Source organism: Rhinatrema bivittatum, chromosome 16 (assembly GCF_901001135.1).
Source record: "Rhinatrema bivittatum chromosome 16, aRhiBiv1.1, whole genome shotgun sequence".
NCBI lineage: Eukaryota > Metazoa > Chordata > Amphibia > Gymnophiona > Rhinatrematidae > Rhinatrema > Rhinatrema bivittatum.
This window is the reverse complement of record NC_042630.1, coordinates 30,404,206-30,419,577: the sequence shown is the minus strand read 5'-3', so window position 1 is coordinate 30,419,577 and position 15,372 is coordinate 30,404,206. Positions and strand designations below refer to the sequence as shown.

Here is a 15,372-nt window from a genome sequence, read left to right as displayed (position 1 = left end):
AAAAAAGGTTTGGATAAGTTCTTGGAGGAGAAGTCCATTAACGGCTATTAATCAAGTTTAGTTAGGGAATAGCCACTGCTATTAATTGCATCAGTATCATGGGATCTTTAGTGTTTGGGTAATTGCCAGGTTCTTGTGGCCTGGTTTGGCCTCTGTTGGAAACAGGATGCTGGGCTTGATGGACCCTTGGTCTGACCCAGCATGGCAATTTCTTATGTTCTTATACCTGCAGCAGCACAAGCAGTAAGGAGAAGCACTGGGAACAGCAAGCAAAGGGAGCGCAGGACTGAACAGCCCTGCCACCCCCTTCTCCCACTGAGCCAACGAATAACGCCCTCTACAGCCAGGGCAGACAAGACAGCACCTCACCCGTCAACAGGGGATGAACCACAGCAGATAATACACAGTCCAGTTTCCAAAAAAAAAAAAAAAAAAAAGTCTTTAAGGACTAAAACTCAGACTATTTCTGGACAATTTAAGCCCTCCATTTGGCTTTCGGACAAGAAATAAAAAATCTGTACAATCTGGAAGAAATCTGGACAGTTGGCAACCCTACCCCGACACCATGAAAAGAAAAAAGGACAATAAGCACAGCTGACCCCCTCCTCTTTGATCCCCTGATAGCCAAAGACCAATCCCCCCTCCAGCCACCCCTTTACCTTATGTTCTATCCCGCAATGGGGACAGGTGCACCCTTGTAGCCATCCTGGTTGGTGCCATTTTCCAAAATGGCGCAGACCTCACCTTACCCCTGTTATGTGACTGGGGATTGGACTCTGGCCACGTGCCACACAGTCCAATCCCCCTCTGGCTGAGGATAGCAGAGGGATCATCTGTCGTTGCTGATCCCCGTTTCAACCACCCCTGATAGCCAATGACCCCCACTCAACCTCCCCGTTTGGCTGTAGTTTTTCCCCTACCATGTTAAGTGTGGAGCAGGTGCCTTGGGACCCGCATTGAGGTAATAGGGCCTCCCGCCGCACATCTTACACATGCCAGGGAGGTGTTATTTTATTGTGGCTGACCACCTTCTTGGTTGGCCGTGATAAAATCTTTGCATAGAATTGCCTAGTAATGACCTTTTTTGCACACATTTACATTCATGCATGCAAAAAGCACGCAAAGATCACTGTAATAGGCGAGGGTAGCTGGGCAGGGACATGCACTATGGCAGCGATATCACATGTGTTAGAGCCTATTATAAAGCACTGAGGCCCTAACATGATTTGAAAAATGACCCTGTAAGTATGTACCTGAGGCAATGGAGGATAAAGTGACTTACCCGAGGTCACAAGGAATGGCAGTGTGACTTGAACCCTGGCTTCACGGGTTCATAGCCTACTCCTCTTCATTATTTTGTATAAAGTAACAAAAGCAAGCACAATGATTATTCCTCTACTATCCTATTAGCCCACAATTAAAAGGAAAGGGAACCACAGGCAATTAGGATCACCACTAAAAAGAAAAAGTGCACAAGGAATAAACACCTAGCAAAACCTATGCAATAAGATTCCATCACATCCCTTACTAAACAGCCACAAGCAGTTGACTAGGAGACTCTTTGTAGTTATTTAATGAAACTTCCTAGATATATTTTAACAAATCCAAAAGCAGCTAACATTTCACTTTAAATCAGACATTTAGAAAGGTAACACAGGGGGAAAAAAAGCTCAGTATCCAAGACCTCTGTGTCGTGGCATGTCTCAAGCAACATCAGGAAATACTCACATTTTTTGACTCAAAAACAAAAAATATAGTCTATGAATCTAATCGTGATCAGGCACCAACACAAAGGAAACCAACAGTGTAGCTCTAATGACTCCCTCTTCCAAAAAGACTGCTCAAGATAATTGAGTTAAGTCAAGACTAGTCATAGTTGAGATTCCTTCCCTGCTCTCCATCATTCTGCTTTTCCCCAGGAAACAACTGTTTGCTGTAGATGGAGTCGATTAAAAGGAGATATATATATATACACACACATTTTTAACATCTCAACACGAGATAGTTGGTGACATCAGAAAATTCAAACGTCTCAGATTTAATCTTCTTGAATGATTTTCCAACATCTTCAATTTAACCCAAGTGGTTACTTTGACTGTTGTATCAACCACCTCAGATTCCATCTACCATTCTTTTTTTTTCTGTTTAACTTTTTTCAATGTTACATTTGAAAGGAAAATAATTATGGCATCACAATATTACATAACCTTCATACTTTGACAGAAATACAATATTGCCATAAATGTCCATAGCCCTCAATACGATACAGGAGATCCATCACAAGAGACGACCTATTACCAAAAAAGGAAAGAAAAACACAAAACAATCATAATTGATTGAAAGCGCTGGATCTTGAAATGGTTTCTACTTCAACGAACTTCTACCCACATTATGAGGTTATACAGATTCTAATACAGGGCTACTCTCTGGCAAAGCTGGAGATCTCTTATAAATTTACCCAACTGAGAAGGCTGAACGTATAAGTTAAATCCTTAAATTTAAACTAGGCATTTGCATGGAACTTTCAGAAAGAATAGTGCTCCAAATTGTATTATGTTAGATCTTAATTCCAGGAACTGCTTCCTCCTTAACGGCGTCTTTGGCAAAATCTGTACTTTCATTCCCATGAATAGTTCTCGCTGATTTAAAAAATATACCGAGCACCCAGTCTCTGTCAGAATCTAATAGAAAAGATGATCAGAGTTGCTGGTTGGGCCTCTTCATAAGTTGACGTTTCCAATATCTCTGGCAAATTCAGTGGGGATAGCTGTTGCAACAGGCATCTTTTTTCTTGATGGAAGATAGAAAATCTTTGAGAGTGGAGATAAAAGTTGCCTGATGAATTTTCAAGACTCCTAGTGCAAATTTAGTCCACATCTCCATCGGAGGAATTATCTTCTTTGGGAAATGTATTACTTACATTTCTACTTCTCTGCTGGTTGTCCAGATTTTCCAGTTTCCTCAGGAAATACAGATTATCCTTCACCAAACTTTGACACTGATTTTTCATATCCAATATTTGTTTTTAGTAAATCCACTTCCCGTTTTCTACTTGCTTCTCCTTCAATTTCTGTAATTGTACCTCAATTAGCCCCACTTTTTTCCACTATTAGGCTAATTTGTGCGATTACATTGCTATTCAGGGTCTATTGCCATCCATATCGTTTCCAATGAAAAGATTTCAGGTCTTACCATTGGAGAACATAAGACCATGCCATACTGGGTCAGACCAAGGGTCCATCAAGCCCAGCATCCTGTTTCCAACAGTGGACAATCCAGGCCATAAGAACCTGGCAAGTACTCAAAAACTAAGTCTATTCCATGTTACTGTTGCTAGTAATAGAAAATAGCCACTGCTAAGTCAACTTAATCAATAGCAGGTAATTGAACTTATCCAATCCTTTTTTAAACACAGCTATACTAACTGCACTAACCACATCCTCTGGCAACAAATTCCAGACTTTAATAGTGCGTTGAGTGAAAAAGAACTCAGATTAGTTTTAAATGTGCCACATGCTAACTTCAAGGAGTGCCCCCTAGTCTATTATCTGAAAGAGTAAATAACTGTTTCACATTAAAATCATGAAAGGTCTAGAACAGGTTAAACACCTCTATCATATCAGCAGTCTTCTCCAAGCTGAAAAGTCCTAACCTCTTTGGTCTTTCCTCTTAGGGGAGATGGTTCCATTCCCTTTATCATTTTGGTCACCCTTCTCTGTTCTTTCTCCATCGCAACTATATCTTTGAGATGTGGCGAATAGATATATACACAGTATTCAAGGTATGGTCTCACCATGGAGAGATACAGAGGCATTATGACATTTTCCATTTTATTCACCATTCCCTTTCTAATAATTCCTAACAGTGTGCTTTGACTGCCGCAGCACACTGAACCGATGGTTTCAATGTATTATCCACTATGACGCCTAGATCTCTTTCTTGGGTGGTAGCTCCTAATATGGAACCTAACATTGTGTAACTATAGCATGGGTTATTATTCCCTATATGCATCACCTTGCATATAGGGAAGAATAATCTGCCATTTGGATGCCCAATTTTTCCAGTCTCAGAAGGTCTTCCTGCAATTTATCACAATCTGCTTGTGATTTAACGGCTCTGAACAATTTTGTATCTGCAAATTTGATTACCTCAGTCGTATTTCTTTCCAGATCATTTATAAATATATTGAAGAGTTCGGGTCCCAATACAGATCCCTGAGGCACTCCACTGTCCACTCCCTTCCGCTGAGAAAATTGTCCATTTAATCCTACTCTCTGTTTCCTGTCTTTTAGCCAGTTGGTAATCCACAAAAGGACATCGCCACCTATCCCATGACTTTTTACTTTTACTAGAAGCCTCTCATGAGGAACTTTGTCCAAATGTACTACATCTACTGGTTCGCCTTTAACTACATGTTTATTAACTCCTTCAAAAAAGTGAAGCAGTTTTGCCCAAGGCAAGGCTTGCCTTGGGCAACGCCAAGTTCCAGTTCAAATTCCTGTGGCTTTCCTTCAATTTCTCCACCACTTTGCCAAGACACTAGCTCCTCCAGAGCCTGTACTTCTCCTCTATGGAAGTCTTCTCCTTCCAACCCAGTGGCTTCTGGCGGCGCCGCTCTAGTCTGAGCATCTTCTGCTCCTTGCAGGACCCCCTTCCTGACGTCATCCGAAAACGACTCCAGACGAGTCAGGTAAGCTATCCAACTCTGCCAGGTTTTCGGGGGCTGTTCGCTCAGCCGGGAATAGTGGTTACGGAGTCATGGAAGACGCCGGATGTCTGCGCGTCTCCACAGTGTTCCTCCTGCGACTCTTCACCCGGCACACCATTTCTTCTGAGGATCTGGGTGTCCAAGAGCCCTCTAATGGTACGCAGCAATGAGGCTTCCAAATTCAGCCTCTCACAGGCCCTCTGCTTTCACCCCGAGTGAGGCATTTAGGAAAGATTCCAAGATGAGGAGAGAGACGCCACACATCCTCACCCTAGCGCGCCTCCATCTACCATTCTAACTCAGCAATCTTTTGAGTGTCCAAAGACACCTGCTGATCACAAACCTTGTGCTGCAAACCCAAAGAAAAAAAGCACTAAGGATTTAGCTAGCTTAACTCACATGACTCCAGCAAGGCTATTGCCAACCAAATAACCTCCAAAGCAATTTCACTTGGTCTCACCAAAGTTAGGTCTTTATTACAAAGGTACTATAGCCTCACCAAAAGAGCTAAATTGGTTTGTCACCTCTGTGGTATCCAAACTGCTGAAAATTTCTCTTTGAGAGGATCCCTGCCAAATTCACAGATCCCCATGGATCTCCCTCCTGCAGCTTCCTCTATAGGGCAGGATCCAACAGAGGGCTGCTTCATGACCGTGAGCTTGTTCTCCCTCCAGGAGTCTCAGACAATGTAGTCAAAATTACCAGCATGCACCCAAGCCTAGATTTCATAATGCAGAAGAGGGACAGTCGATGCATCCATTCCTCAGGACTAAAGTGAAATTTCATCCCTGCTTGGGCTATGTTCCTGAGCCTCCAGCAGTATAACTCACCCAAGGACAAGCCTCCAGGTTAGAAAGATTTATCTTTTGGTCGACTATGACCCATGATTAGACTAAGGCAGTTTCATTGGACATTTTTGCCTCAGTAAGCATGGTCCAATGTTGCCACTATATAATGCAATACATTTTGCTAAGGATTAGAGTGAATCCACATTCTTACATAATGTTTTAACTTTGGACCATGTATAATACAGGTTATGTCAGCTTTTGTTCACTAATACATACTCTTTCACCAGGGGCTTAGACCTTTGCTCATAACTGTTCATAGCATGTCTGTGTGATTCTGCCCTCCCCATTGCTTCCCTATATTAAGGAGAATTACTTGAGATAAGTTTACAGCTTTGTCCCATCCATAAAGCCAAGCACAGGAAGCTTGTCACTAAGAACTGTAGCTGGGATGGCTGGGGGATAGTGTGAGCCTCCACCTTTGGCCTGGCAGGTGAGGAGTGGAAAGCCAGAATAATCTTGGAGAGGACCGAGACATTACGAGCTCTTGGGTTCCTCCATCTGCTGAGCTCAGAGGGCGCACGACAAGACATTGCAATGACTTCACACTGGCATCTCGGCCAAGCCAGGGCAGTGACAACCCCTCCTTCTCTCCCTCCCGCCAGGGTCCTATGTGATTATAACATTTTCTATAAAAAAAAAAAAGCCACATCTCTCTGCATTTTACAATGGAAGCGAGTGAAAGAAGCTAGCAGCACCACTCTTCTAGTGAAATGCAGGGACTGTCAGCCATCTAACACAGTTATGTGACTCTTGCAAAATGAAAGCGACTGACTGATCTTTTACCCAAGCAGACAGGATCATCCCAGCACCCTTCATCTGTTGTCTCTCTCTCTTTAGGATTTGCCTCTTTGGATCTGTGTCCGGTTGCTATAAATGGCCTACAAGCCGCCTTTATTTATAGCTGACAGGAAGGGAGCAAGTCATCAGGAAAGGGAAAGGATCCTCCCAGACCCTCCTTTTGGACTGGCATGGCCTGGTGTTCTTTTCCTTAGTATCTTACTGCATTAAATCTCTGGGAGTAACATGCCAAAGAAAATACAGCTCTTGTTTACCTCTTCAGACTCTACCATTCCGAGTAACTGAATGTAGAAGTTCCTCTACTTAACAAGCCCTAGAGCTCCCCATCCACGTCTTATGGCCAAGCTTTATAGCCACAAAAATTAGTGAGGCTACTGCCAGAGCAACTTGGCCCTATGTACGAAGCTGGGAGAGCCATGCTCATGACTTATTACCATTTAAAAGATTCTCTGTACCCCTGCTGAATGCATCCATTCTAACAATTACAGCGGCAGAATAGGCCCCCAGCACTCTCTCCACAACCAAGACAGGCCTTGGCACTCCCAGGTGCTGTAGTGGTAAGGACAGGGCTGGTGCTTCCATTAGGCAAACTAGGCAGTAGTCCAGAGCAACACAATTTTGGGGGTGGAAAAACCCACCAGCATGAGGCTCAAAATGGTGCTGCACCAGAGACAATACCATCAAGGGAGGGATCGCTGTCCGCAGCCATTATCACCAATAGGAGAGAGAGTGTACTGGTGTAGTGTGCTGGAGCTACAGCCAATAGGTAATTGGGGGGGGGGGGGCCAGTTATGAGGGGCACGACTGAAGATTCACCTAGGGCTCCAAATACTCTTGCATTGGCCCTGGGTACATATCCTCCCCCCGAGTCTTACCTGACTTGTTTACACACCTACACAAAAGAAAAAGAGGTTGAATCAGTACAAGTGTGAAACTTGTGAGCTGTTGCACTAGTCAAGGCTTCAACTCTTAGCTATTCTGTCCATTCATGCACATTTCATATATAGTCAGAATTCAGTGCCTTCATAATTAAATTATCCTAACATATGTTAAAATTATCCTAAGAAAAACTAGTGGCGCATGTGGTAAGTGCACAGCTACACAGAAGGTCCCAAGTTTGATACCCACTGTCAGGCCTTCAGTTTCGTGGGTTAGCTAGGGCTGGGGACAGCAGGCATTCATAGCCCCCCCCCCCCCCCCCCCGTGTCAGAAGTCATGGCCATTACTTAAGGATGATAATAGTGATTCATTAGGGCCCATGACTGCAGGGGTCTGGTGCATGGCCCCCACAGCTGAGGACACTCTCTGCAAGGTAAGTAAGTTGGGAGGGGATTTAATACAGGGGAAAATTCCCCAGGTGGTAATTGCAAATAGAAGCTCCTGGCACTAGATCCCAGCTCTGGTTCTGAATCTTATATTACCCACTGCTCCTGCCCATCCTCATCCAATTCACTTTAGACTGACACAAAAAGAATTAGACACATTTTGAAATTTCTGTAATATGAGAGCTGTGGTAATACATGGCTCTTGCTATATTTGTGTGATTTTAGCTTTAATCCCTGTGTGCTTTTCCTTACACCCCCCCCCCCCCCCCCAACAAACCTGAAACCCATATATTTAAAATTCCCTATGAGTTTGCAGCCAAAATGCTGCTCAGCTGTTTCTGACCCAAACAAGAGGTGAGGAATGAAAGATGTGCTCACTTTAGAGATTTTTTTTAAGATGATTGAATGTTTACAAAAGATGCACAAATGGACAGCAGCCAGAGTGGAAAGCCCTGACAACTGATGCTACTGCTCACAAATTTAAATTTGTACTAATCCAACCTTGTGTCTGATATATGCACATGGATTTTCCTATACTCCTTCTACAGTTTGTAAGGAGAGGAGATGAAGCCTATTATTGAATTGTAAGAAGCAGAATTTCCAAGACCCTGAAAGAAAGATTGTTTTAACAATTGCCTGAATATTTAGACCTTGCAGCTCATGGAGTGCAAGGCATGATTGATGGAGCTTTAAGGAACTTAACAAAAGCCAGGGCAGTCAGGGTGGGGAGGAGGAGAAGAAGAAATTAAACCCTCCCAGAACAGGACTCCTAAAAACTTCATACTTTAACAAGGAAGCAGATTAGGGACTGGCGGGATGTGACCCTTCAGCCCTCCGACCCCTTCTCCACAACAGTGAGCAGAGAGGAGGGCAGCCAGGAGATCCCTATTCCATCCTGCAGGAAAGGCAGCAAAAAGGAAGCCAGCGGGGGTCCAAGGAACATTTTGGACACAAAGGAGGGAGCTACATAGCTCCCACCAGCTACAGAGGTGCACTATGCCTTAGATTGCAGGAGGATAACTAGCTTTTCAGTCTGCCCGTATTTTTAAACATTCAAAAAAATACAGGCAGACTGAGCAACTGCAGAAAGACCTTATGCGACTAGGGAACTGGGCATCTAAACGTCAGATGAAATGTAATGTGAACAAATGCAAAGTGATGCACATGGGGAAAGTAACCCCAATTTTAAATTCACTGTGTTGGATTCCACATTAGCAGTAACACCCAGGAAAAGGATATTTGAGTCATTGTGGACAATATATTGTGCAATGCGCAGTCAACTCAAACCTCTCTCTCCTCATTTTGATTGATGCTACTATTTATATTCAGGCTGATACAGTACAGTACGCTCCGACGGAGCGCACCGTTAGCCGGCATTTGGATGCGCATTTGACGCGCTAGCTTTACCCCTTATTCAGTAAGGGGTAATAGCGTGTCCAAATCCCCCCCCCCCCCCCAACCTAATAGCGCCCGCAACATGCAAATGCATGCTGATGGCCCTATTAGGTATTCCCGTGCGATTCAGTAAGTAAAATGTGCAGCCAAGCCACACATTTTACTTTCAGAAATTAACGCTAATTTCTCCGGGCACCGGGAAAGTACACAGAAAAGCAGTAAAAACTGCTTTTCTGTGCACCCTCCGACTTAAATATCATGGCGATATTAAGTCTGAGGTCCCGAAAGTTTAAGTTAAAAAAAAAAAAAAAAAAAAAAAAAAAAATTGAAATAGGCCCGTGACTCGAAAACCGGATGCTCAAGTTTGCCAGCATCCGGTTTCCGAACCCATGGCTGTCAGTAGGCTCGAGAACCGACACCAGCAAAATTGAGCATTGGCTGTCAAACCCGCTGACAGCCGCCGCTCCTGTCCGAAAAGAGGCGCTAGGGACGTGCTAGTGTCCCTAGCGCCTCTTTTTACCGCCAGGCCTAATTTAAATAAATTTATTTACTGTATCGCGCGCACAGGAGAGAGCGCTCTCCCGCGATTTTACTGTATTGGCCCGATTGTTTGATGTAGCTATTTTTCACCTTCCTTTCCCCCCTCTTTTGCTGTTATATGTAAACAGATGTGATGTTCAAACAAACGTCGGTATATAAAAGCTTTAAATAAATAAATTAAAAACAGAACATTAGAAATGATTGGGAAAAGAATGGAGAATAAAACAGATCATCAAAATGCCTCCGTATAGGTCTTATGGTGCGACTGCACCTAGACTACTCTGGGCAGTTCTGGTCACACATCCCAAAAAAAAAAAAAAAAAAAAATTATATATACACTGTGGACATAGAAAAGGTACAGAGAAGAGCAACAAAAATGGTGAAAGGGATGGAACAGCTCCCTTATGATGAAAGGCTAGAGCTGTTCATCTTGGTGAAGAGACGGCTGATGAAGGGATATGATGGAGGTCTATAAAATCATGAGATGACAATCAGTTTATTCTTTCAGAAAATAGGACTGGGGGCATTCCATGAAGTCAGCAAGCAACACATTTAAAACAAAAATCAGAAAAAAAAAAAAAAAGTATTTTTAACCAATGCACAATTAAGCTATGGAATTTGTTGCCAGAGAATGTGGTCACAGAAAAATATTGTGGGATTTAAGACGGGCTTGGACAAATTCTTGGACGAAAAGTCCGTAAGCAATTAGATGACTCCGGGAAACCCAGTACTTGTTGCTTGGAGTGAACAAGAAACTGGATCTACTTTTTTTTTTTTTTTTTTTTTTTTTTTTTTTTTAATGAGGGGCCACTGACGAGAGAGAGGATGCCAGGCTTGACGGACCTTAGTCTGACCCTGCATGACAATTCTTATGCTGTTATAAACACCTCAATCTCACTCCCCAGGCAACCCAACGGGCTGATGCAGTCTTAGTTTTGCCCCACTGCTGTAGTTCTGACTTTTCCCTTGATATCCTGAAGAAAACCATGGATACAAAAAAAAAAAAAAAAAAATAGTGTGGTAGCATTCACGTGAACGCATGGAAAAACAGGTCACGTTTATACTGAGGTTGTGCTGTACAGCTTCAGTATTCTGCTCTAACTCTCAGGCAGATGCAATATTGGCGCGCATAGAGCAGGTGCTCACAATTGAGTGCCGCTTTCCTAACACACGCCGATCCACCTCTCCCGGGCGCCTGATTTAATATTTAAATGGGCTGCTGCAGCAAAGAGGAGGCGCTAGGGGAAACTGTGTCCCTAGCACCTCTTCAGCAGCAGGTGCCCAGGAGAGGTGGCTGTCCGTGCAGGTTAGGAAAAACGGATGGTCAATTTTTCAAGCATTTTCTGCTTTTCTGTTAATTCTTGAGGAGCCCCTAAAGTTAACTGCTCCGGGGCAGGCATTAATTTTTGAGTGTAAAACTGTGCACACCGAGTGCACTTGTTTTTGCAAAAGTGGGCAAAGCTAATAGCACTCATCAACATGTGTTTACACGTGATGAGTGCTATTAGCTACGCACTGGTTTGGACGCATGTCCTGGACGCGCTAATCCCCTTATTATATAAGGGGTTTTGGACCCGCATCCAAAACGTGCGCTCGGCTGAGCACACTATATTGCATCAGCCTGTCTGTGTGATTATGAGCCTTTTTGTTTACAGAGTTCCTGAAATACTGCATGCTTAACAGGACTGACTGGGGGAACTGTACTCATTTTCCACCAAATCTCATCTTACAGAGGCCCTGACCAGCAAAGAGATAACCCCAAGGTGGAAAGGTTATGTAAAAAGATCAGATGTGGTCAAAACCAGGAGCATTTTGTATTTGAACCCACCACTTTTGACAGGTACCAGAACCCAAAAGAAATAAGGATGTAAGAAACCCCACACTGGGTCAGTGCAGAAGCCCATCTCACTCAGTGCCCTCTCTAACAGACGGGCCGATACAGTAAAGTCTGCGCACTCTCCTGTGTGCGTGATTCAGTATTCAAATTAGGCCAGGTGGTAAAAAAAGAGGCGCTAGGGACACTAGCGCGTCCCTAGCGCCTCTTTTTGGACAGGAGTGGCGGCTGTCAGCGGGTTTGACAGCAGACACTCAATTTTGCCAGCGTCTGTTCTCAAACCCACTGACAGCCATGGGTTCGGAAACCGGACGCCGGCAAAATTGGGTATCCGGTTTTCAACCCGCGGGCCGACTTCAATTTTTTTTTATCTTTTTGTAACTTTTGGGACCTCCGACTTAATATCGTCATGATATTAAGTCGGAGGGTGCACGGAGAAATTAGCACCTACTTTGGGCAGGCGCTAATTTCTGAAAGTAAAATGTGCGACTTGGCTGCACATTTTCCTTTCTGAATCGCGCAGGAATACCTAATAGGGCCATCAACATGCATTGGCACGTTGTGGGCGCTATTAGGTTTGGGGGGGGTTGGATGCGCATTTGACCCCTTACTGAATAAGGGGTAACGCTAGCACGTCAAACGCGCATCCATTCGCGGGTTAACAGTGCGCTCCACTGGAGCGCACTGTACTGTATCGGTCTGAGAGCAAGAAGCAGAGAATAAAGGATATAACAAGCAGGGTGTGTCTAGGGTGATCAGTTCCCCTCATTCTCTCTGGTATTTTTGGATTTCACAGCCATTCGTACCAACTCCCTCTGCAGCACATCTATTTATAGAAAGCCGTTCAACATCAGATTTTATATAGTTCAGTGCTGCACAGTAATAACTTCTAAAATTAGATGGAGATGGTGCTCCTCAAGAAGACTAGCACCAGGTAAATGTAACCTAATCAGGTAAATACAAAAAGTGTATGTATCAGCCCTCTGAATATGAATCAATACTAAAACCCAAACGAACAGAGAATTACTTTTTATATAATCCTCAAAACATTTTCAATTACAGGTTTATTAAATTTATATCAAAGACTTGTAAAAATTAACAATATCTGTGTGAAAAGACAAAAAATATAATACATTCATAAGGTGCACTGGTAATTCCGATACTCTATTTATAAAGCTATCAAAAATATCAACATTGCAATCCCAATCGTACATACACCAATCATACCCACAGAGCCTCAGCGGGCACCAGGTGTGCTCACACTGACTTCGAGCAACACCACAGATCAGCGTTCTGCTTCCCCTCCAGCACTGTTCAGTTGGTGCCAGAGAGGAAGATGAGACAGATATGCCACATGGGGAGCTGGGCTAGTTCGGCTCTGACAGATATCCAAGCCATGCAGAGAATTGAGCTATCTTCCACCAGTCTTGCTGGAAATATTAAATCCCTTCAGATTTTAACAGTTACTATTGTGAAACACCCAACTGCCCAATATTAATTTATTAAAAAAATAAAAAGTTTCAACTGCTGCAGTTTTAGGAAGAGGAAGCTGCTGAAACTTTTGCAAGCCACCTCAGCGTCATCGTGGGGACAGTAATTTAAAGAGCCAGGCAGTAGATGGTAGACAGCAGAAAGACGGATGATCCCCCTCAGTAGCATCAGTAGGAGTCTGGCTCTCCAGGCACAAACAACCAATTAATTCAGTGGAGCTAATTACTAGGACAATACCAGCTCTCCTGCACCCTGAAAAAGAGCTGCCAGCAATTCGATGTTTGGAGGGAGACTTTTGGCCAGTTCTGGTTTCTTATGTTACCTCCCAGGGTAAGCTGTTTTATAGTTAGAAAATTAAAAACAAATATCATGTCTGAGGCAGGGTGGCCTAGTGGCGCAGTTTCAGGAGAGAGAATGTAGGCCCTGCTTCCTCCAGCAAACATCAGATAGCCTATGTTCTCCCTCCCGAGATAGGTAGGGTGGCCAAACGACCCAAAGAATATTTAATTCTTTAAATATAAGACAGCTTGCAGTGGGGGGGATTACCCTGAGGTTAGCAAGTTGGAGGGCACTAACCAGCCAATGCATGGGATATTACTCAATTATACAGGGCAAAGCTTACCTAGAGACAGACTTGCCCTGGGTAAGAATGGCAACATTTGTTTTTCTGGCTTTCAACCCATTAGTACATTGCTTCCCAACCCTCTCATTCATTGTGGAAATCCTGAAAACCTGACTGCTTAAGATGTGAGGTAGCATCCTGTCCATCAGATTTTTTTCTGGCCTTTGGCCCTTACTGCCTTGAGAGAAAGCGTTTTGCAGAAAGATCAGGACTGGTGCCTCTCACATGATCCCACCATTTTCTTCCAGAGTTTTACAGTTCAGTGTAATCGCTTTATGCTAGAAATTCCTGAATGTTTATGAACTGTCAGATGTTCTGCGCTCTTAGTAAAGATCTCTCTGTTTTCCTTTTGTATCCTAGTGTTGGGTTATTTTGACCTGTGCATGTAAGGGGGCAGGACAGATGTGCAATCTGCACACAGCTGCCATACCGCAGCGCTCCCAGGGGCCGCGATTCTGCCGTGACTTTTGGAGAAGGCCCTCCTCACTCAGCTGTGAAGTTTCATATCTTTGGCTGACTTTCCCCAGTCACCATTAAATGTGAAACACATGAAGTGCCCTGAATAAGGGCTGTGATATCTTGGGAGAGGGGGTGGGGGAGGGCTGGAATTAAACTCACATTCCACTTCTGGACTGCTTCCCGGTGTTTAAGTTACACTTTTATGATTCCTGCGTTGCCCCTCACTCCGTTGGAGCCAAGAAACGCACAACGAGATCCATCTTTCAGAGAAACTACAGGACAAGGTGCACCCTGGGTGAATTCCTCCTTGCTTAGGCATTTTTTTTTTGCAAGGAGTATTTCATGAGTATATTATTATTCACTTTGACAATTTAGCCCAGATGTTGTCGAGGACTAGAATGCAGTAGACTAGTACCAGAGATTAGGGTTGCCACCTCACCTCAATCTTGAGGCAGACATTCTTTCAAGAGGTTTCTGGGCACTTCAGGCTATGCCAGGTCACCCAACCAGACCAAACTATTCCTTGCTTTACCCCAGTGCATGCACACATGTGTTTTTTTTTTTTTTTTTTTTTTTAAAGTAAAATCAAAACTGGACCCACGGGAACTGAGACAGATAACTACCAGCGAACACAACTGGATAAGAGCTGTATACAGATGTTGCTTTTGTGGGATAACACATGTAACTCCCAATTCCAGGTGATGACTAAACACCAATGGGGCCATGAAGGAATTGAATATATCTTAGGGCCAAGTTCCAACTCCAACCTCTGGTCACACAGTCTCTCTGACCCCAGGGCTGGGTTCTTTTGCTGGCAGGAGGGAGGACTTTTTCCTCCAAGACCCTGGACAGCAGGGGTGAAACTGTCTGATCAGAGAGGTAACACCTCCTCTTTCTCCACTTTGAACGTGAGTGCCAACAAACAATGCAGGAGAGCGTTCTCTAACAAATCAATGGCAGGATTTAGAACGGTCCTTACCATGTACAATTCCCAGTCTCTCTCTTTACCAGAGTAAGGGAAAACACAAACTCCAGGGCTTGCATAAGCAGGGGTATTCTTGTTTGGACAGGAAAAAAAAAAACCACTCCCAAACTGGCAAGGTAATGGTAATATCAGTCTTATACAAAGTCCCAAAATACCTCTTCCCCAGGCTAAAGATGCCTGATGGAGGTCCTCAGAATATCTCAGATTTGATCTTACTCACAATTCTCTCGCTCTCTCTGTCTGGATCCCTTGATGGAAAGAGAGGATCCCCACAGGAACACCACAACCCTCTCCAGGTTCCTCCTTCAGCAGGAAGGGAGCAGTAAAACTTTCCTCCCAGATCTTCTAACCAAAAATCTTCTTCCCT

The 15,372-nt window shown here is 43.8% G+C and overlaps 1 long non-coding RNA gene across 1 annotated transcript in view; it reads right to left on the bottom strand.

Annotated features, from left to right (window-relative positions):
* LOC115078070 overlaps positions 1 to 15,372 on the bottom strand; it is a 200,033-nt gene that overhangs the window by 69,572 nt on the left and 115,089 nt on the right. Inside the window, exon 4 of the long non-coding RNA XR_003853061.1 lies at positions 15,226 to 15,370. This is a non-coding gene — a long non-coding RNA (uncharacterized LOC115078070). The remainder of the gene's footprint in view (positions 1 to 15,225; positions 15,371 to 15,372) is intronic.